This window comes from Chiloscyllium plagiosum, chromosome 37, assembly GCF_004010195.1.
Source record: "Chiloscyllium plagiosum isolate BGI_BamShark_2017 chromosome 37, ASM401019v2, whole genome shotgun sequence".
NCBI classification, from domain to species: Eukaryota; Metazoa; Chordata; class Chondrichthyes; order Orectolobiformes; family Hemiscylliidae; genus Chiloscyllium; species Chiloscyllium plagiosum.
In genome coordinates, this window is record NC_057746.1 from 17837948 (window position 1) to 17860376 (window position 22429).

General features: G+C 44.4%; 1 long non-coding RNA gene across 1 annotated transcript in view; it reads right to left on the reverse strand.

The window, feature by feature from the left end:
- Positions 1–13654: 13654 nt before the first annotated feature.
- Positions 13655–22429, reverse strand: part of LOC122541326 — a 16796-nt gene continuing 8021 nt past the window's right edge. Inside the window, exons 2-5 of the long non-coding RNA XR_006309569.1 lie at positions 21699–21758; positions 20075–20156; positions 18920–18987; positions 13655–13763 (exon numbers count right to left, since the gene is read on the reverse strand). This is a non-coding gene — a long non-coding RNA (uncharacterized LOC122541326). The remainder of the gene's footprint in view (positions 13764–18919; positions 18988–20074; positions 20157–21698; positions 21759–22429) is intronic.

Here is a 22429-nt window from a genome sequence, read left to right on the forward strand (position 1 = left end):
ACCCTCTCCTCCCTGACCTATCACCTTCATCCCCTTCCCCACTCACCTATTGTACTCTATGCTACTTTCTCCCCACCCCTACCCTCCTCTAGCTTATCTCTCCACCCTTCAGGCTCTCTGTCTTTATTCCTGATGAAGGGCTTTTGCCCAAAACATCGATTTCACTGCTCCTTGGATGCTGCCTGAACTGCTGTGCTCTTCCAGCACCACTAATCCAGAATCTTTCCTTCCCAAAGCCTTTTTGATGGCAAACCACTCAAAAGCATGTACACAATACCACACAACGACTTAACCAATAACGAGCAGCGTGTTAGAATCTAAACTGCTTTAATTATCTTTCATATTATGTTCGGGTGTCAGCAAGACCTTTGAATAAAATAAAAATTGCAATGTGTTTGGTTTTGATCTTGAAGCACTTGCAATGTCCAATCACATTACACTTTGATGAGCAGTGGTATTTAATTTCGTGTAGAACCGAAAGATGACTTCAATATTTGACAAGGTTTTAAGTCATTCAAATAAGAGAGTTCTCTGTGTAGATAAGATTAATGATAATTGCCTTTTCCCTAAGATGGAGGATTTAAGATTTGGGGGACATTTTTAAGGTGAGAGGAGAGAGACATGAGGGGCAAAGAGAGAATGGTTCACATGAGATTAGATTAGATTAGATTAGATTACTTACAGTGTGGAAACAGGCCCTTCGGCCCAACAAGTCCACACCGACCCGCCGAAGCGTAACCCACCCATACCCCTACATTTACCCCTTTACCTAACACTACGGGCAATTTAGCATGGCCAATTCACCTGACTTGCACATCTTTGGAGTGTGGGAGGAAACCGGAGCACCCGGAGGAAACCCACGCAGACACGGGGAGAATGTGCAAACTCCACACAGTCAGTCGCCTGAGGCGGGAATTTAACCCGGGTCTCTGGCGCTGCGAGGCAGCAGTGCTAACCACTGTGCCACCGTGCCGCCCATGAGGAATTAATTTCCAGAGGAAGTGGTTGATATGGGTACAGTTACAACATTTAAAAGACATTTGGATAAGTGCATGGATAGGAGAGGTTTGAAGGGACATGGACCAGGAATAGGCAGGTGGAATCACTTTAGTTTGGGATTATGGTCGGCATAGACTAGTTGGAGCAATGGGTCAGCTTCCCATTGCTGGGTAACATCATGTCTCTATAAATCACCTGACTATTGGCACTTAAAAAGATAACGTTTTTGAACCTTTTATTTCAAAGAGAAAGTGTAAATTTTTTATAAAGATACAAGTCATTGCTAACTATTCACAGAGAATTACAGCTCAGTTTTTTTAAATATGGATCAAGGTATCTGAGGTGCTTCACTATATTTATAACTACAGGCTACTTTGTTAATGTAGATACATATTTCATGACACCGGTTTTCTGATGTCTATAGCCCATTTACATAGGCAAACCACTCACTGGAAGACTGTTGACTGTAACATCTTTCCATTGAGCATTCCCAACCAACGTTCCAAGCTTCAGTTCAGCCTTAAACACATAGTCATGAACTATGGAGTGTGCCAGTACGCAAGGGGCAATCTTGGAGGGCTTCAAGCAGTGGAAGGTCAATAGGATTGGAATGGAAGAAAGGGTTTCTTTCAACACGCTGCTGGTCCTCCATCAACAGTTTGTGGTTGTGGTATTGCTTTCCTTTGGGAACAGTTCATTGATCATTGAGTCCTGGGTGTAGTAACGGTCAAGATAGAATCCCACAAATTCATCTCCCTCTTTGCAAATGGACGGTCTGGGATCAAGAGTGTTACAGACCAGACCAAATCCCCTCAAAAGATAATTAAGGAGAGACCCTTGACCATAGCTTTTATTTTACTCAGAGGCAAGTGTATGATGCTATTTCCCAGCTGCAAGACACACTTTATTTTTACAACAATATTAAAATATATACAAAAAAGAAGAATTGGCAATAACTTTAACTCCATTGAAATACTTAATAAAATAATATATTGTTTAACTACTAATCATCAACTGTTCCAATACCGCAGCATCCCACAGACACACCCTTGGCAAAGGCAAATTCAGCAAATCGGATTTCCCTCACTTGCTACCTCCTCCAGTCCAGGAGAAAGGAACACTGAACGAAATAATCTACTAATAGAGAGAAAGGACTCAAGCCTTTTCCTGCAGCAGAGAGAGAGCTGTATCTATCAACTTCAACAGTCAAAATCCCAACTGGAACCAAAACTAAACCCTAGGTCTGTGTGAGCATGACTCCACCCACTCATGCTTCTTTTATCTAATGAAAACAAAAAGTCATCGGGGAGCTCAGAGCTGTTCACTGACTGTTCCAAACCATCGTGGTGGTGTAAACCTCTCTGCAAAAGATGAGCACAGAACAAAAGTCTCTTAAAGCCACAGTACCATGAAAAGTGATTCTTCCTCACCCCATCACGGGCAGCATAATGAGTGAATAAACCTCCAGGATCGGCAGTCACGTCTTTGCATTGACAACATCAGACATGATCCTTCATTTCCTCTTCCTGAGAAGGTTACGTGTGATGTGAACGATGTCAGACGGTCAACATCTGGCCTTTCAATTGGATTGTTAATTATTCACAAGGAAAATGGCTGCTATGCGATGGTCCAAATGAATGCAGAGTTGCACCAATGAAAAGCACAGACAAGACATTATGTCTTGACCAGTGTGTGTGGGTATGTATCTGTGTGTATGCATGTACGTGTCTATGTGTGTGTTCGTCTGTGTGTGTCTGTGTATGTGCATATGTGTCTGTGTGTGCGCGTGCCTGTGTGTGTGCGTGTGTGTGCATGTATATGTGTCTATGTGTGTGTCTGTGTGTATGCATGTATCTGCTTGTATGTATGTACCTGTGTATGTGTCTACGTGTGTCTGTGTGTATATGCATGTATCTGTGTGTCTGTGTATGTATCTGTCTGCATGTATGTATCTGTCTGCATGTATGTATCTGTCTGCATGTATGTATGTGTGCCTGTGTGTGTATGGGTGTCTGTGTGTGTCAGAGTGTGTGTGTGTGTGTCTTTATGTGTGTTGTGCCTGTGTGTATGTATCTGTGTGTCTCTGTGTATGTGTATGTGCCAGTGTGTGCATCTGTCTGTGTGCATGTGTGTCTGTGTGTGTGTGTCTGGTTATGTGTCTGTGTATGTTTGAGCATTTGTATGTGTATCGGTCTGCGTGTCTGTGTCGGTATGCATGTCTGTGTGTGTATGTACCTGCATGTATTTATATATCTGTGTTTGTGTATGTATCTGTGTGTCTGTTTGTGTCTATCTGTCTACTTGTGTGGGTATCTGTGCTTGTGTGGAGGGGAACAGTGGGCAGAAGAGGAGGAAGGGACATTGTCACCTCATAGAAGGCTGTGAGCCTTCAAACTTCAGTGCAAAGGATCATGAGGGGAGTGTTTAACGGAAGCCCGCAATCGTTATTTGTTTGGTGCAGCTGAGAGATATTAAGTTGAGTTTCAAAAAGCTCAGAGGCAGTATTAGCTTAGTGAGGCTCACAGAAACTAGAACGGTGCCTATGCATAGGTGCTGGAGGGCAGTCTCAGGAAAAGAGAGTGAACTACCAAGTGAATTACCAAGAGATAATCGACTGTTATCTCTGTCAATAACAGAGATGTTTAATGTCACTCAAACCATGGTAAACCCCTTTTAGACCCTTTGTAATTTCTTGGGGGTGGGGCGAGGGGGGGTGTTTGGGCACTATTGATTCATGATCAACGATCAAGCCCCACTGCCATATTATACATAGCAAGTTAGAGGCCATGATCAGCAAGACACTGACTTCATTTCACGGGCCACTAGCCAGTTCTGATTGCAACAAAAATTGTGTCAGTCATTTTTTTTTTGTGTGTGGTGTTAAAGTCCAAAACTTTCAAGGGAAACCTTTTATGAAGGAGAGTGATTAAAAGTAGAATTTGCAAATCTTCAGGAGATCTGTAATGGCAAGGAGAGCAATGTGAGGATGAAAAGAAGGGCATGTAGCTTAAATGAGATAAAGTTAGGAAGCTCACAAAGACCAGAAATAAAGATCTTTGAGTCTGAATAACCTGTTTCTGCAATGCCTGTTACACATCAATAAAAGAACATAAGAAACTGTTAGCACAGTATGTTTATTCCATTGCAATACACATCAAATTCACTTCATATTCTAGAAGTCAATAAATGTTACATGACATCTGTGGTTATCACTCATTCCAGGAATCTCCATGGATACAATAGGCTTTTCCCCTGACTTATATATATTCTTTCATCTTAGAAATAGGGTCCTTCTGAAATGCAAAATCAAAGACGACAGTGAGTATGTTCATTGAACATATGTTTCTGACTGCATTATATGCCCTGGCTGCACTTTAGGCAGAATGTCCATGTTTTGTGTTGAAATTACTTTCAGCCCCAGTTGTGTGAGAGGTGTCGCGTGTAAAGCCAGTGCCAATTACTTTTCAGAAACTTGCCAATCTTGTTCCACTGCTAAAAGGAATACTTTGTCAAACAATGGGAAATTTCAAAGGAAAGTTACCTCAGAGATTTTACACGCTGCGGTCAATTTAAACACTCCCAAGCTAAACAAGTCAAGAATCATGGTCAGTTTTACAACCTGTCAAGTATTAGGAAGCAGTACCGAATCTTCTGAGTTTGACAATTGAACATGTTTTATTTTTTATGCATTAAGACCACTAAAATTGCCTGAGTATCTACAAGTTTGCAAACAACAAACATTGTTTCACAGAATCACGGAATCTTCAGGACAGACCTATTATGCCCTGGAAGAGCTACCCAGCGAGTCCCACTGTCCAGCCCTCTCTCCATAGCCTTCTGAACTCATCACTTCCAAACACATATCCAGATCTCTTTTGAAACCTCTGATGGAATCCGTCTCCATCACTCTCCCAGGCAGCGCATTCCAAATCCTGACAACTCTCTCAGTAAAGATGCTTCTCCTCACTTCATTCCTAAATCTCTCGCTAACGGTCTCGAAGTGATGACCCTTAGTTACGAGCGAATGGAGATTTCAAGGACTGTGTAATCTTAACTCCACAGGGATAGATCTTCAGTCTGTGTACACATGGGTGAGACTGAGCATGTGATTCAGACTACATGTATGATTGGCCATCTTATGTGTGTGCCGGCATGCATGAAAATAAGCTCTTGTGTGAGTGTCTAGGCCGTAAATGTTTCCTTCATTGCTCAATGCTCCTTTGAGAGAATTTACAGACTATGACAAAATGTCACTTACATTTACAGAAGATTATAATGTACATTCTTATTAGGACAGTACATTTTCTTTCAGCCTATCCACTGATCCTTAACATTGTTATCACAGAATCCCTCTCTTAATATCCTAAAAGTTGCTGGAAACTGTCTGGAAACTGAATTGGACTTGCCATCTAAATACAGTGGCTACAAGAGCAGATCAGAGGCTGGGAATTGTAGTGAGCAACTCACCTCCTGATTCTCCTGATGACCATCTCCAAGTCACAAGTGCGATAGGTGGATCCCCGCTTACCTGGATAACTGCAGCTCTAACAACACTCCAGATGGACGAGGCCGCCCGCTTAACTGGACCCACGTCCACAAGCATTCACTCCCTCCTCCACCGATGCTCAGTAGCAGCAGAGTCTAACATCTACAAGACGCACTGCAGAAAGGTGCCAATTCTCCAGGAACACCTTCCATGAGCAGTTATCACCTAGAAGGACAAGGACGGCAGAAACGTGGGGACACCAGCCCCTAAAAGTTCCCCTCCGAGCCACTCACCATCCCGACTTGGATGTATATCGCCGTTCCTTCACTGTCACTGGGTCAAAATCCTGGAATTCCCTCCCAGCATGTGCTGCCCGGGAGAGTAGATTCCGTCAGAGGTTTCAAAAGAGATCTGGATATGTATTTGGAAGTGACGAGGTTAGAGGACTGTGAAGACAGGGCTGGACAGTGGGACTCGCTGGGTAGCTCTTTCAGTAGTTGGCACAGACACAGTAGGTCTGTACTGTAAGATTCTGTGATTTTGTGAAACGGTGTTTGTTGTTTGCAAACTTGAAGATGCTTAAGCATTGTGGATCAATCCACAGCAGATGAACTGCAGTGGCTCAAGGACACAGCTCACCACCACCTTCTCAAGGGCAACTAAGGATGGGCAATAAATACTGGGCCCAGCCAGCAATGTTCAGGTCCCATGAGTGAAAAAAAAAACAAATCTGAACAAATACAACTCAAATATCCTCAAATAGTGACCCTGTTGAGCCAGGGGTCTCAGTCTAAGGAGATGGGGTGGACCATTTAGGATTGAGATGAGGAGAAAGTTTTTCATCCAGGGAGTGGGGAGACTCTCGAATTCACTGCCACAGAAAGCAGTTGAGGCAAAAGCATTGAATCTTTTCAAGAAGGAATTAAAAATGGCTCTTAGGGCTAAAGAGACCAACGTTTATGGGGAGCTGCAGGAATAAGGTTCTGAATTGGACGATCAGCCATTGGATGGCTGAATGGCCTACTTCCACTCCTACTTTCTATCTTTCCATGTTTCAGTCCCTCATGTTTCCTCAGCATTAAGATGGCCTCTTTGCACATCAGTAATGTTGACAGACGTCCATTTTTTAGATTAGATTACATTACAGTGTGGAAACAGGCCCTTCAGCCCAACAAGTCCACACCGCCCCGCCGAAGCACAACCCACCCTCCATTTACCCCTTACCTAACACTACGGGCAATTTAGCATGGCCAATTCACCTGACCTGCACATCTTTGGACTGTGGGAGGAAACCGGAGCACCCGGAGGAAACCCACGCAGACACGGGGAGAACGTGCAAACTCCACACAGTCAGTCGCTTGAGGCGGGAATTGAACCCGGGTCTCTGGCGCTGTGAGGCAGCAGTGCTAACCATTGTGCCACAGTGCCGTCCATCTTCTTATTAGTTCATTTGATGCCCCATACCCGCAGCTAACCCTCTACTACCAGCAGAATTGAATAATCTAATCCACTCCTGCTGGCCTCCCACCCTGAACAAGTCTGCTCCTAAACAAAGCCAGCTGACTCATTCTCTCCTTATACCTGAGACTCCCTATCCCAAGGGGAAAACGCCTGGTGAATCACCTCTGCACCCTCTCCACTGTGATCACACCCTTCCAATAGTGAGGTGACCAGAACGGTACACAGCATTCTATCTGTGGCCTAACCAATGTTGTTATAAAATCATAACAAGACTTATTTGCTCCTTTTTTAATGCCCTGGCTAATGAAGACAAGCCTCTCTTATACCTTCTCCACCATCCTGTCTTCTTGTGCTGACACCTTCAGGGATCTGTGGACTTGTATACCAAGTACCCTTTGTTCTTCAGTGCTCCCCAAAGACCTACTATTCATTGTGTATATCCTTCCCTTATTAGACCTCCCAAAATGCATTGCCTCTCACTTATCGGAATCAAATTCCACCTGTCATTATTCTGTCTAATTTATCAGCTCATTAATATCAGACTGTAGCCATTCCTCCATACTAATACACTACCAATTTTCCGACCATTTGCAAACTTACTAATCATGCCTTCTACGTTCACATCCAAGTCAATAATGTACATAACAAACAGCAAGAGTCCCAGCACTGATCCCTGTGGTACACCGCTGGTCACAGGCTTCTGATCACAAAAACATTACCCTTTGTCTTCTATTTGCAGGCTAATTTTGTATCCAATGTGTAAACATACCTTGGATCCCATGGACTCTATCATTGGGCTTAGCCTTCCATGGGCGACCTTGTCAAAGGTCTTACTGAAATCCAGCTAAATTAGTCAGGCAGGATCTCTATCAAACAAATCCATGCTGACTATCCCTGATCGATCCCTGCCTTTCCAAATGTTGATTAATTCTTTCTCTCAGAACTTCTTCCAATAATTCCCCTACGACCAACATAAGACTAACTGGTCTGTAAATCGCTGGCCTATCTCTGATGCCCTTCTTGAATGAAGGAATCGCATTAGCCTGCCTCCAGTCACCTGACACTTCATCTGAGACTATTGAAAGATGAAATACATCCACCAGAGCACCAGCAATATCCTCTTTTGCCTCCTATGGCAGCCTGGGATACAGGCCCTGGGGATTTATGCAGCTTTGTGCTTGCTAAAACATCTCATACCTCCCCCTTATTAACCTTATCGTGTTCTAGAACCTCACCATTCTGACTGATATCTCTGGCTATAATGCTTTTCTCCTCTGTGAACACAGATGAGAAATATTCATTTAAGACTTCACTCTCTATACTGGTCTTTTCGTCTCAAACAGGCCTCACTCTCTCTCTGGTAATCCTCCTACTCTCCGTGTACTTACAAAATGCCTTGCCCTAGTGTGACAGCGGGGTGGGAAACAAAGCAGTTGGTCAATGAATGAAAAGACTGAGGAGTCGTCAAGAGACTAAGTGGAGGAATAGGCAGAGAGCACAGAACATGAAATCTGTTGTCTTCCTGGATCTTACTTTCCTTACACTTTTACAGGAACGAGCTGGTCCTAAACTCTAATCAACCAGCCTTTAAAAGATGCCCACTTGACAGATGTAAGAGTTACCCTCAACCAGCCATACCCAAATCTATATTCCTCAGTTCCCACCCAATATTGTGGGAGTTAGCCATCCCCTCCCGAGTTTACTACTCTCACCCAAGGACTGCTTTTATCCTGATCCTGGCGGTCGGAGATGCATTTGTTCTGTTGTGAGGAGTATGACAGATGAATTTAATGTTTGGATCGGTACACAAAGCAATAATGTTGAAGCTTTGTACAGTCTTGATTGCGAGAGGGGCAAGACTGGCACCTTAATATTCCAGGATTTCGACGTTTCAAACGAGATAGAGAGGCATGTAAAAGAGGTGGGGGAGTTGCCTTTCTGATAAAGGCAAACATCACAGATTTACTGAGGGAGGGCTCATCCAGTCAGGCCTGATGGGTAGAGCTCAGGACTAGGAAGGGTGCAACCACTTTGACAATGTTCCCCATGGGAGACTGATTAGCAAGGTTAGATCTCACGGAAAACAGGGAGAACTAGCCATTTGGATACAAAACTGGCTCAAAAGGTAGAAGACAGAGGGTGGTGGGGGAGGGTTGTTTTTCAGACTGGAGGTCTGTGACCAGTGGAGTGCCACAAGGATCGGTGCTGGGTCCTCTACTTTTCAATCATTTACATAAATGATTTGGATGTGAGCATAAGAGGTACAGTTAGTAAGTTTGCTGATGACACCAAAATTGGAGTTGTGGTGGACAGCGAAGAGGGTTACCTCAGATTACAACAGGAACTTGATCAGATGGGCCAATGGGCTGAGAAGTGGCAGATGGAGTTTAATGTCGATAAATGTGAGGTACTGCATTTTGGGAAAGCAAATCTTAGCAGGACTTATACACTTAATGGTAAGGTCCTAGAGAGTGTTGCAGAGCAAAGAGACCTTGGAGTGCAGGTCCATAGCTCCTTGAAAGTGGAGTCGCAGGTAGATAGGACAGTGAATACGATGTTTGGTATACTTTCCTTTATTGGTCAGAGTATTGAGTACAGGTGCTGGGAGATCATGTTGTGGCTGTACCAGACATTTGTTAGGCCACTGTTGGAATATTGTGTGCAATTCTGGTCTCCTTTCTATTGGAAAGATGTTGTGAAATTGAAAGGGTTCAGAAAAGATTTACAAGGATATTGCCAGAGTTAGAAGATTTGAGCTATAGGGAGAGGCTGAGTAGGGGCTAGGGCTGTTTTCCCTGGAGCATTGGAGGCTGAGGGGTGACCTTATAGAGGTTTATAAAATCATGCGGAACATGGATAGGATAAATAGATAAAGTATTTTCCCTGGGGTGAGGGAGTCCAGAACTAGAGGGCATAGGTTCAGGGTGAGAGTGGAAAGATATAAAAGAGACATAAGGGGCAACATTTTCACGCAGAGGATGGTACGTGTATTGAATGAGCTGCCAGAGGAAGTGGTGGCTAGTACAATTGGAACATTTAAGAGGCATATGAATAGGAAGGGTTTGGAGGGATATGGGCCGGGTGCTGGCAAGTGGGGCTAGATTGGGTTGGGATATCTGGTCGGCATGGACGGGTTGGACCTAAGGGTCTGTTTCCGTGCTGTACATCTCTGTGACTCTATGACTCTGTGACTGGACTGGACTATAGGCCTCCCAATGGCCAGTGGGTGATAGAGGAAAAGACATGTGGACAGATTATGAAAAAATGTAAAAACAACAGGATTGTTGTGATGGGTGATTTTAACTTCCCCTGGATTGACGGGACTCGCTTAGTGCTTGGAAGGTTTGTTTGGTGTGACCAGGAGGGTTTATTGAAGCAACGCTCAAATAGCCCAACAAGGGAGGGGACATAATGGACCTGGTATTTGGGAATGAGCCCAGCCTGGTGATCGAAGTTTGGGAGCAGTGACCATAATTCCACAAGTTTCAAGTTACTTCTGCATCAGAATAAAAGCAGTCCTCAGGTGAAAGCACTAAACTGGGGGGAACCAGCTCATTCCTGTAAAAGTGTAAGGATAGTAAGATTCCAGAAGCCAAGAGATATTGTGAGTGCAGAAAGAAAGAAAAAGGAACATACGTAAGGTTTAAGAAACTGAAGGCTAAAAGAGCCCTCCAAGAAGATAAAGAAAGCAAGAAAGAACTCACCCAAGGAGGGCTAAAAGAGGCAATGAAATGGCAAACAGGGTTAGGGAAAATCCCATAGCCTTTCATAATTATATAACAAGTAACATGGCTGGAGCTGGAGGAAGTGGGTGAAGCCCTTAATGAATACTTTGCATCGCTATTCACCAAGGAGAAGGACGTGGTGGGTGGTGAGTCTCGGGAGAGGTCTGATATTCCAGGGCATGTCAATACTAAAAAGGTATTGAGTGTTTTGAAAAGCATTAAGGTAGACCAGTCCCCAGGACCTGATGGGATCTATCCCAGAATCCTGAGGGAGATGAGGCAGAAAATTGCTGGGACGAAAATCTTTGTGTCTTCTTTAATCGCAAATGAGGTCCCAGAGGGTTCCTTCGTTTAAGATGTGCTGCCAGATAATCAGGGAAAACACAGGCCTCTGAGCCTTACGTCGCTAGTAGGGCAATTATTGGAGAAGATTCTTAGGGTCAGCATCCCATCTATACCTGATCGCTGCAACTCTGCATTTCCCATCACCAATCCCAACCTACGCATCTTTCGACTGTGAGAGGAAACCCACCGAGACACGGGGAGAAGGTACAAACTCCACACAGAGTTAGAAAACTATGAATATATTGGCGATAGACTTTGTGCAGGCAAAGTTGTTTTAGATTAGATTAGATTACTTACAGTGTGGAAACAGGCCCTTCGGCCCAACAAGTCCACACCAACCCGCCGAAGCGTAACCCACCCAGACCCATTCTCCTACATTTACCCCTTCACCTAACACTACGGGCAATTTAGCATGGCCAATTCACCTAACCCCTGCACATTTTTGGATTGTGGGAGGAAACCGGAGCACCCGGAGGAAACCCACGCAGACACGGGGAGAATGTGCAAACTCCACACAGAGAGTCGCCTGAGGCGGCAATTGAACCCGGGTCTCTGGCGCTGTGAAGCAGCTGTGCTAACCACTGTGCTACCGTGCCGCCCATGACCATTGCGTCTCAGAAACTTGACTGAGTTTTCTGAGGAAGTGACAAAGGTGATTGATGAGGGCCAGGCAGTAGATGTTGTCTAGGTGGATTTTAGCAAGGCCTTCGACAAAGTTCCTCATGCCAGGCTGATACAGAAGGTGAAGAGACATGGGATCCGCAAGAGCTGGTGAGGTGGGCACAGAACTGGCTTAGTCACAGAAGACTGAAGGCCGTGGTGGAAGGGTGTTTTTTTGACTGGAGATCTGTGACCAGTGGCGTTCCACAAGAATCAGTGCTGGAATCCAAATATAGATAAATCATTAGAAGGAGAATAGAGGTGACCTGAGTACTAAGTTTACGGATGACACAAAGATTCGGGGAGCTGTGGATAGTCAGAGGATTGTCAGAGGATACAGCAGGATAAAGACATCCTGGAGATTTTGGTGGAGAAATGGCAGATGGACTTTAATCCAGATAAATGCGAGGTAATGCACTTTGCAAGATCTAATACATCTTGTACAGTAGAAGGCAGAACCCTTAGAAGCATCAACATACAGAGGGATCTGGGCATACAGGTCCACAGTTCCCTGAAAGTGGTGACACAAATGGATAAGGTGGGTGAGAAGGCATGCAGCATGTGCATCTTCATTGGTTGGGGTGTCGAGAATAAAAATTGACAAGTTGTGTTACAGCTGTATAGGGCAGCACGGTGACTCAGTGGTTAGCGCTGCTGCCTCACAGCACGAGGGCCCGGTTCGATTCCAGCCTCAGGCGACTGTTTGTGTGGAGGATTGACGATGGGAAATGCTGGGTTACAGCGATCAGGTATAGATGGGATGCTCTTCAGAAGGTTGGTGCAGACTTAACATGGTGAGTGGTCTGCTTCCACACTGTAGGAAGTCTATTCTATGGCAAAAGTTTTAGGAAATAGACAAGCAAGAGGCTAAAAGAACACAGCAAGCCAGGCAGCATCAGGAGGTAGAGAAGTCAATGCTTTGGGTATAACTCTTCTTGAAGAAAGGTTACACCGAAAACTTCAACTTCTACACCTCCTGATGCTGCTTGGCTTGCTGTGTTCTTGCAGCTCCTGCCTGTCTGTCGACTTTGGAATCCAGCATCTGCAATTTTTCTGTCTCTGAAAGCTTTAGTGAGGCCATATATTGCATAGAGTTTTGTTTGCCACCCTGTCAGGAGGATGTGGAGAGGCTACAGAAACGGTTTGCCTGGATGTTGCCTGGTTGGGAGGGCATTAGCTACCAGGAGAGATTGGACAAACCAAGCTTGTTTTCACACAAACATGAAGATGAGGAGCAATCTGATAGAGGTTTTTGCAATTAGGAGGGGCACGGATCGAATGAGTAGTTGGAGTCTGTTTTCCCCCGGGTAGAAATATCAAAGACGAAGGCATGTAGGTTTTAAGGTAAAAGGGGAGAAAGTTTAAAAGAGATGTGAGAGGCAAGTTTTTTTTTTACACAGGGGTTGCTAAGTGCCTGGAACGCACTGTCAGAGGAGGTGGTGGAAGCAATGTTAGCAATGTTTCAGAGGCAATTTGACAGCTGCACAAATAGGCAGGAAATAGAGGGCTATGGAGTGCACAGAGGCAAAAGGATTACAATCGGAAAGGCTGTGTGTGTTAGAACAGGCTTCGGGGGTGAAAGGTTTCTTCCTGTGCTGTACTGTTCTTTGTTCTTATCCTTAATCCTATCGGCCAAAGATATTTTGTGACTGCCACTGCCCACCCACCCCCCCCTCCCCCACTCTTTGCCCTCCTAGTTTCTTTTTTAACTTCATCACACACTCCATATTGGTGTAGGGCCTGCCCTGTTTTTAGTGAGCTGTACCTGGACATTACCTTTGTTAAATTCTCGAGATCCCTTGACATCCAGGATTTTCCCCTGGATTTTCTGCCCTTGCCCTTCACTCCCAGAGGAGTACCCTGACCCCGAATTCTCACTGCGCCATTTTGAGAGGACTTCCATGCTCTAAGTATAGGCCTGCGACAATGAAGATGCTACATAAATGCAGACGGATTAGTGTACGGGTTTGGAACTTGCCGATATCTGAGTTTGTCCTCGCAGAAACTGCTTCACTTCCTGCTCTCGGTGGAGTCATCGAAATGGCCTCGGTCCAAACTGAAAAGCTTGTCTTTAGCAAGACAGAGTCCTTAGGAAACATAAAAAGCATTACATTTCAAGGTTAATAGTGTAATTCTTGTCTACATTCTAATGAAGTGCGGTAAGTCCATCCACACATGATTAAGCTAATGTAATGGTGAACTGGCACACTGATTTGCAAAAATGTCTGTGCAGTTATCAACTTAGCAGTCAAACCTTGTATTAACTTAGTGTACTAGGTGACCTGTAGATGCACTGAATGGACACCAGCATGAACTGGGTACACTGGGTGACCTGTACCTGTACTAAATGGACACCAGTATTAATTGGGTACTCTGGGTGAACTGTAACTGTGCTGAATAGATCCCAATATTAACTGGGTACACTGGGTGACCTGTACCTGTGCTGAATAAATACCAGTATTAACTCAGTGCACTGGGTGACCTGTACCCGTGCTGAATAGATACCAGTAATAACTGGGTACACTGGGTGACCTGTACCCATGCTGAATAGATATCAGTAATAACTGGGTACATTGGGTGACATGTACCCGTGCTGAATAGATACCAGTAATAACTGGGTACATTGGGTGACATGTACCTATGCTGAATCGATGCCATTAATAACTGGGTATACTGAGTGACTTGTACCTGTGCTGAATAGACACCAATATTAACTGGGCATACTGGGTGACCTGTACCTGTACAGAATAGATACCAGTAATAACTCGATACACTGGGTGACCTGTACAGAATAGATACCACTAATAACTGGGTACTCAGGGTGACCTGTACCTGTGCTGAATAGATACCAGTATTAAATGGGTAAACTGGGCGACCTGTACCAGTGCTGAATAGACACCAGTATTAACTGGGCACACTGGGAGACCTGTACCTGTGCTGATTAGCTACCAATATTAACTGGGTGACCTGTACCTGTGCTGAATAGCTACCAGTAATAACTGGGTACACTGGGTGACCTGTCCCTGTGCTGAATGGATACCAGTAATAACTCGATACACTGGGTGACCTGTACAGAATAGATACAAATAATAACTGGGTACACTGGGTGACCTTTACCTCTGATGAATAGATACCAGTAATAACTGGGTACACTGGGTGTCCTGTACCTGTGCTGAATAGACACCAGTATTAACTGGGTATACTTGGTGACCTGTACCTATGCTGAATAGATACCAGTAATAAGTGGGTACACTAGGTGACCTGTACCTGTACAGAATAGATACCAGTATTAACTGGGTACACTGGGTGATCTGTACCTGTGCTGAATAGTTACCAGTGTTAACTGGGTATACTGGGTGACCTGTTCCTATGCTGAATAGATACCAGTATTAACTGGGTACAGTGGAAGACCTGTACCTATTCGGAGTAGATACCAGTAATAATTGGGTATACTGGGTGAACTTTACCTCTGTTGAATAGATACCAGTATTAACTGTGTACACTGGGTGACCTGTACCTGCTGAATTGATGCCAGTAATAACTGGAGACAGTGGAAGACCTGTACCTGTGCGGAATAGATACCAGTAATAACTGGGTACTCTGGGTGACCTGTACCTGTGCTAAATCGATACCAATTTTAACTGGGTACACTGGGTGCCCTGTACCTGTGCTGAATAGACACCAGTATTAACTGGATATACTTGGTGACCTGCACCTATGCTGAATAGATACCAGTAATATGTAGGTACACTGGTTGACCTGTACCTGTACAGAATAGATTCCAGTATTAACTGGGTGACCTGTACCTATGCTGCACAGACACTAGTATTAACTGGGCATACTGGGTGACCTGCACCTGTGCTGAATATATACCAGTAATAACTGGGCATACTGGGTGACCTGTCCCTGTGCTGAATAGATACCACTAATAACTGGGTACTCTAGGTGACCTGTACCAGAGCTGAATACATACTAGGATTAACTGCGTACACTTGGAGACCTGTACCTGTGCTGAATAGATACCAGTAGTAACTGGGTACACTGGGTGTCCTGTACCTGTGCTGTATAGATACCAGTAATAACTGGGTACACTGGATGACCTGTACCTATGCTGAATGGATACCAGTAATAACTGGGTACACTGGGAGACCTGTACCTGTGCTGAATAGTCACCAGTAATAACTGGGTACACTGGGTGACCTGTACCTATGCTGAATAGACACCAGTATTAACTGGGTACACAGGGTGAACTGTACCTATGCTGAATAGTCACCAGTATTAACTGCGTGCACTCAGTGAAGTGTACCTATGCTGAATAGACACCAGTATTAAATGGGTAAACTGGGAGACTTGTACCTATGCTGAATAGACATCAGTAATAACTGGGTACACTGGGTGACCTGGACCTAAGCTAAATAGACACCAGTATTAACTGGATACACTGGGTGACATGTACCTGTGCTGAATAGGTACCAGTAATAATTGGGTACATTGGGTGACATGTACCTGTGCTGAATCGATACCAGTAATAACTTGGTTCACTGGGTGACCTGTACCTGTGCTCAATAGATACTAGTATTAACAGGGCATACTGGGTGACCTGTACCTATGCTGATTAGTTGCCTGTACAGAATAGATACTAGTATTAACTGGGTATACCGGGTGACCTGTACCTATGCTGCATAGACACTAGTATTAATTGAGTACACTGGGTGCCCTGTACCTGTGCTGAATAGATACCAGTATTAACTGGGTATGCTTGGTGACCTGTACCTATGCTGAATAGATACCAGAATAAACTGGGTTTACTAAGTTGCCTGTATCTGTACAGAATAGATACTAGTAATAACTGGGTACACTGGGTGACCTGTACCTGTACAGAATAGATACCAGTATTAACTGACTACACTGGGTGACCTGTACCTGTGCTGAATTGACACCAGTATTAACTGACTACACTGGATGACCTGTACCTATGCTGAATAGCCATCTGTATTAACTGGGTACACTGGGTGACCTGTACAGAACAGACACCAATAATAACTGGGTATACTGGGTGTCCTGTACCTGTGCTGAATAGACACCATTATTAACTGGGTACACTTGGTGACCTGTATCTGTGCTCAATAGATACCAGTAATAACTGGGTACACTGTGTGATCTGTACCTGTGCTGAATAGTCACCAGTATTAAATGGGTAAACTGGGCGACCTGTACCAGTGCTGAATAGACACCAGTAATAACTGGGTACACTGGGTGACATGTACCTATGCTGAATAGACACCAGTATTAACTGAGTACACTGGGTGACCTGTACCTGTGCTGAATACTCATCAGTATCAACTGGGTATACTCGGTGACCTGTACATGTGCTGAATAGATACTAGTATTAACTGGGTACACTAGGTGACCTGTACCTATGCTCAATAGATACCAGTAATAACTGGGTACACTGGGTGACCTGTACAGAATAGATACCAATATTAACTGGGTACACTGGGTGACCTGTACCTATGCTTAATAGATACCAGTATTAACTGGGTACACTTGGTGACCTGTATCTGTGCTCAACAGATACCAGAAATAACTGGGTACACTGGGTGACCTGTATCTGTGCTCAACAGATACCAGAAATAACTGGGTACACTGGGTGACCTGTACCCATGCTGAATAGATACCTGTAATAACTGGGTATTCTGGGTGACCTGTACCTATGCTGAATAGATAGCAGTATTAACTGGGCATACTGGGTGACCTGTACCTGTGCTGAATAGATACCATTAATAACTGGGTACTCTGGGTGACCTGTACCTGTGCAGAATAGATACCAGTAATAACTGGGTACTCTGGGTGACCTGTACCTGTGCTCAATAGATACTAGTATTAACAGGGCATACTGGGTGACCTGACCCTATGCTGATTAGTTGCCTGCCCTGTACAGAATAGATACTAGTAATAACTGGGTATACTGGGTGACCTGTACCCATGCTGAATACATACCAGTAATAACTGGGTACACTGGGTGACCTGTACCTATGCTGAATAGAAAGCAGTATTAACTGGGTACACTGGGTGACCTATACCTGTGCTGAATAGATACCAGTATTAACTGGGTACTCTAGGTGTCCTGTACCTGTGCTGAATAAATACCAGTAACAACTGGGTTTTCTGGGTGGCTGTACCTGTGCTGAATAGATACCAGTATTAACTGGGTATACTTGGTGACCTGTAACTGTGCTGAATAGATACTAGTATTAACTGGGTACACTGGGTGACCTGTACCTGAGCTGAACAGCCATCAGTATTAACTGGGTACACTGGGTGACCTGTACCTGTGCTGATTAGATACCAGTAAAACTGGCTACTCTGTGTGACGTGTACCTGTGCTGAATAGATACCAGTAATAACTGGCTACTCTGGGTGACCTGTACATGTGCTAAATAGATACCAATTTTAACTGGGTACACTGGGTGACCTGTACCTATGCTGAATGAAAACCAGTAATAACTGGGTACAGTGTGTGACCTGTACCGATGCTGAATAGTTACCTGTATTAACTGTTTATACTGTGTGACCTGTCCCTGTGCTGAATGGATAGCAGTAATAACTGGGTATAATTGGTGACCAGTACTTATGCTGAATCGATACCAGTATTAACTGGGTATTCTTGGTGACCTGTACCTATGCTGAATAGATACCAGTAATAACTGGGTACATTGGGTGACCTGTAACTATGCTGAATAGACACCAGTAATAACTGGGTACACTGGATGACCTGTACCTATGCCTAATAGATACCAGTATTAATTGGGTATACTAGGTGACCTGTACCTATGTTGAATAGATACCAGTATTAACTGGGTACACTGTGTGCCACGTACCCGTGCTGAATAGACACCAATATTAACTGGGTACACTGGGTGACCTGTAGATGTGCTGAAAGTACTTTGAGTTTCCCCATGCATTGTCATGATAGGTCACTGAGGAGTTGGTGAACGATCCCCTTATACTGCCAGGGAAGCAGCTCATTCTGTCTTTGATGCGAAATAGGCTCCGAATTAGACTTGGGATGTTTTGCATCAAACAGGAAGAGACAAAACGCACCCCAAACAATTGGGAGGAAGCACCAGATATGAGCCAGTTTCTCTCAAGCTCTGTTCACATGAAAGCAGATGAGTTGAAACGACTGGAACGTTTTCACTGAAAAGGACACTCAAATACCAATAAAATTGAATATTCTCACCATGCTCTTCCAACAAACCCAAAACGCGAATCTCCCAGGTCCTGGGAGGACGGATATCGGATCTCAACCTGCAAGAATATAAAAAGGAAACTATTTAATTCATAGGCCTTTTATTTGACTTGTAATATATTTGTTCCTAAGGTGTCAGCATTGATGGTGAGGTTGCATTTGTCATCCATCAATAGTCTTTCTCGCAAATTATATGTGAGCCATCTTCCTGAACTGTTGAAGCCCACATGGTGTAGTGGGTCCAACATTGCTGTTAGGAAGGAGATACCTGGACTTTGACTCAATTATGGTGAAGGAACAGTAATATAGTTACAACTTGAGTTGGTGTGTGACTTGGAGAGCCACAGAGTCTTCCAGAATAGAAACAGAGCCTCCGGTCCAACCAGTCCATGCCCACCATAATCCCAAACGTAACTAGTCCCACCTGCCTGCCCTTGGCCGTATCCTTCCAAACATTTCTTATTCATTAACTTATCCAAATGTCTTTTCAACATTGAAATTGTACCCACACCCAGCATTTCCTCAGCAAGTTCATTCCACTCTCTGTGTTAAAAAGTTATCCCTCCTATCTTTTTGAAATCTTTCACCTCTCACCTTAAAAATATGCCCCTAGTCTTAAAATCCCCCACCCAAAAGAAAAAACCCGCGCCATTCACCTTCTCTATGCCCCTCATGATTTTATAAACCTCCATAAGGTCACCTCTCAACCTCCTCCAGGGAAAATAGTCCCAGCCTATCCAGCCTCTCCTTATAACTCAAACCCTCCTGTCCCAGCAACAGTCTGGTAAATCTCTTCTGAACCTTTTCCAGCTTCATAATATCCTTCCCATAACAGGGAGATCAGAACTGGACACAGAGACGGACTTGGTTTTCCATACATCTGTTGCTCTCACCTTCTAGTTGGTAGCAGGTTAATGTATAAATAACAGCCCAAATTAAAACTCAATAATTTCAAGCTTAAAAACATACTATAAATGTAGCTTGTTCTTCTGTTCACAGGTAAAGAGACTAAAATTGTCAAAACGCAGTTTACAACACAAGTACTTAATTCAAGATTGTAGATATTTTCATTCTATGGTAAAATGACAACTGTCTCTACATTAAATTAAATAAGGCTACTTAAGGTATGACGTACAGGTGCATTACCTGAAGCTGTCAGTCCCTCGAACAGTACTCAGTGTCCACATTGAGCTGTCATTAAATATAGGATGGATCAGGTCGGCATGAACTATATAGCAGAAGGAAACAAGACTCAATGATAAAATATCAGCAGAGGAGACTTCCTGCCTGTATTCCTCCGATCTTAAAGGAACACAAATAATATTTTGTACAGATTTATATTTTTGCTAGGTTTTTGTTCATCTTCTGCCAAAGGTATGGAATGCAATAGTTATTCACCCACGCAAAGCAAATTCAGAGTTAAAATCACTGAAAATCGCTTTGCTTTTGAGAAAGAAAGCCACACCTTTACCACTTTAATTGCTATTTCTTTCCTGGTCAGTTTCTAAGCATTTTGAGTGTTACGCCATTCTGCTCAGCCAGAAGTTCAGACTCAGCTGCAAAGGCCGTAAGCAAGGAGTGTGGAAGCATCAGGAGATAGTGCAGAAACAATTCAAGGGGAAACTTCGGTCGTGAAGACAGACTGACGGCATTTGGGCTGGCTCCCTTTCGGAAGAGAAGGTTGAAAGGAGATCTGTTGGTTTTCCAATATTATGAGCAGTCTGGACAGAGATTAGCATTTCAGCTCTGAAGAGAGGCCAGATAAGCTCAGGTTGTTTTCTTTAGAGCATTGGAGGCTGAGTGTGGGAGCCTGATTGAGGGGCATCAGATTATGAAGGTGTATAGGAAGCCACTACTGCCTGAGCTGAAGGGTGAACAGCAAAGGCGGGGGGTGATTTTAAGATGAAGGACGGGCGGTTTAGAGGGGATTTGCAGGAATAGGTTTTTCATCCAGAGGGCGGTGGGAATCTGGAATGCACTGCCTGCTGATGGGAAATCTCACAACCTTTCAAAAATAATTGAATGGGGACTCAAAGCGTCATAACGTTCAAGACAATGAGCCGGAAAGTGGGATTCGTGTAGCTAGGTCAGCACAGACTGGATGGGCCGAAGAGTTTCTTCTGTGTTGCGTGACTCGAAGATAGGGAGAAAATGTTCCCTCTCCTGCGAGGGCGCTGGTTTCAAATCATTGGCAGGAGGAGGAGAAGCAGAGAGAAAAAATAACTTTGCTGGACAGCGGGTGGTGAAGATCTCAAATATGCTGCCTGGGAGGGAGCTGGTGGTCCACGCAGTTGAGGCATTCGAAGAACAATGTCATTTGTAAAGGAAAAATGTCCAGGATTATGAAGAGAATGCTGGAGGAAACATTGGAAATGATCATTCCTGTGAGCCAGCCCATGAATTAGCTTGGAGGTTGCTCTACTCTGCAGAGTGATGTGTGTGTGTGTGTGTGTGTGGGTGTGCGTCTGTCTGTCTGTGTGCATGTGTCTGTCTGTCTGTCTGTGTGTGTCTGTGTGTGTGTTTGTGACTGTGTCTATGTGTATTCGATTGTTGCACTGGCTGAGGTCACTGTTTATGTCCCTCTTTCTCAATCTCTTTGCCTGAGAGATAGTGACCTTCAGCTTAGGCTTACTATCCATTGTTTCCCTTCAATGGGAAAGTAGAGGCTTCGGTAAATGTGCCTTACCCAAACTATATAAGCAGAAGGCATGTCATTGCAATAAATTACAAAACGTCCTTTCCAAAGAGTTGAGAAAATAATTAATCTTACCACCAGCCCCATGGACTCTATGCTTTTTCGGTCTGATAGTCACTGTCCTTTGCCCACTGCCTAAAAATAGGTAAAAACATTTCACATTACTGAGTCGCTTACTGACATTGGCATCATTGATTCGGTGTACGCACTCCTGGAAAGGCTATGGCAAATTTGAACTTCAGGCCTCAGCCTGTAAACTGTGAGGGCAGAGGTCACACTGCCATTCCACCCAGATATTCAAGGTTTCTGTAAAGATTTGGAGCTTGGCTGCTGGTTGCCGTGATTGTGGGTATGTCCGCCCCGAGCTGGGAAGTTGATTTGCTGACGTTCCGTTCCCCGTCTCGGTGACACCTCCAGTGCCTTGGAGCCTCCTGGGAAGCGCTGCTGGACTGTGCTGTCTGGAATGTATTTGGTTCCGTTCCGGCTGCGTCCAGTTTCTGGTTCCGGTTGTTCGATGTAGTGGCGGCTTTATTGGGGCGAGGTCGATGTGTTTGTTGATGGAATCCGTGGAGGAGTGCCATGCTTCTAGGAATTCTCTGACTGACCCCTGTTTAGCGTGTCCTATGATCAGTGTGTTAGAACATAGAACATAGAAGAATACAGCGCAGTACAGGCCCTTAGGCCCTCGATGTTGCGCCGATCCAAGCCCACCTAACCTACACTAGCCCACTATCCTCCATATGCCTATCCAATGCCCGTTTAAATGCCCATAAAGAGGGAGAGTCCACCACTGCTACTGGCAGGGC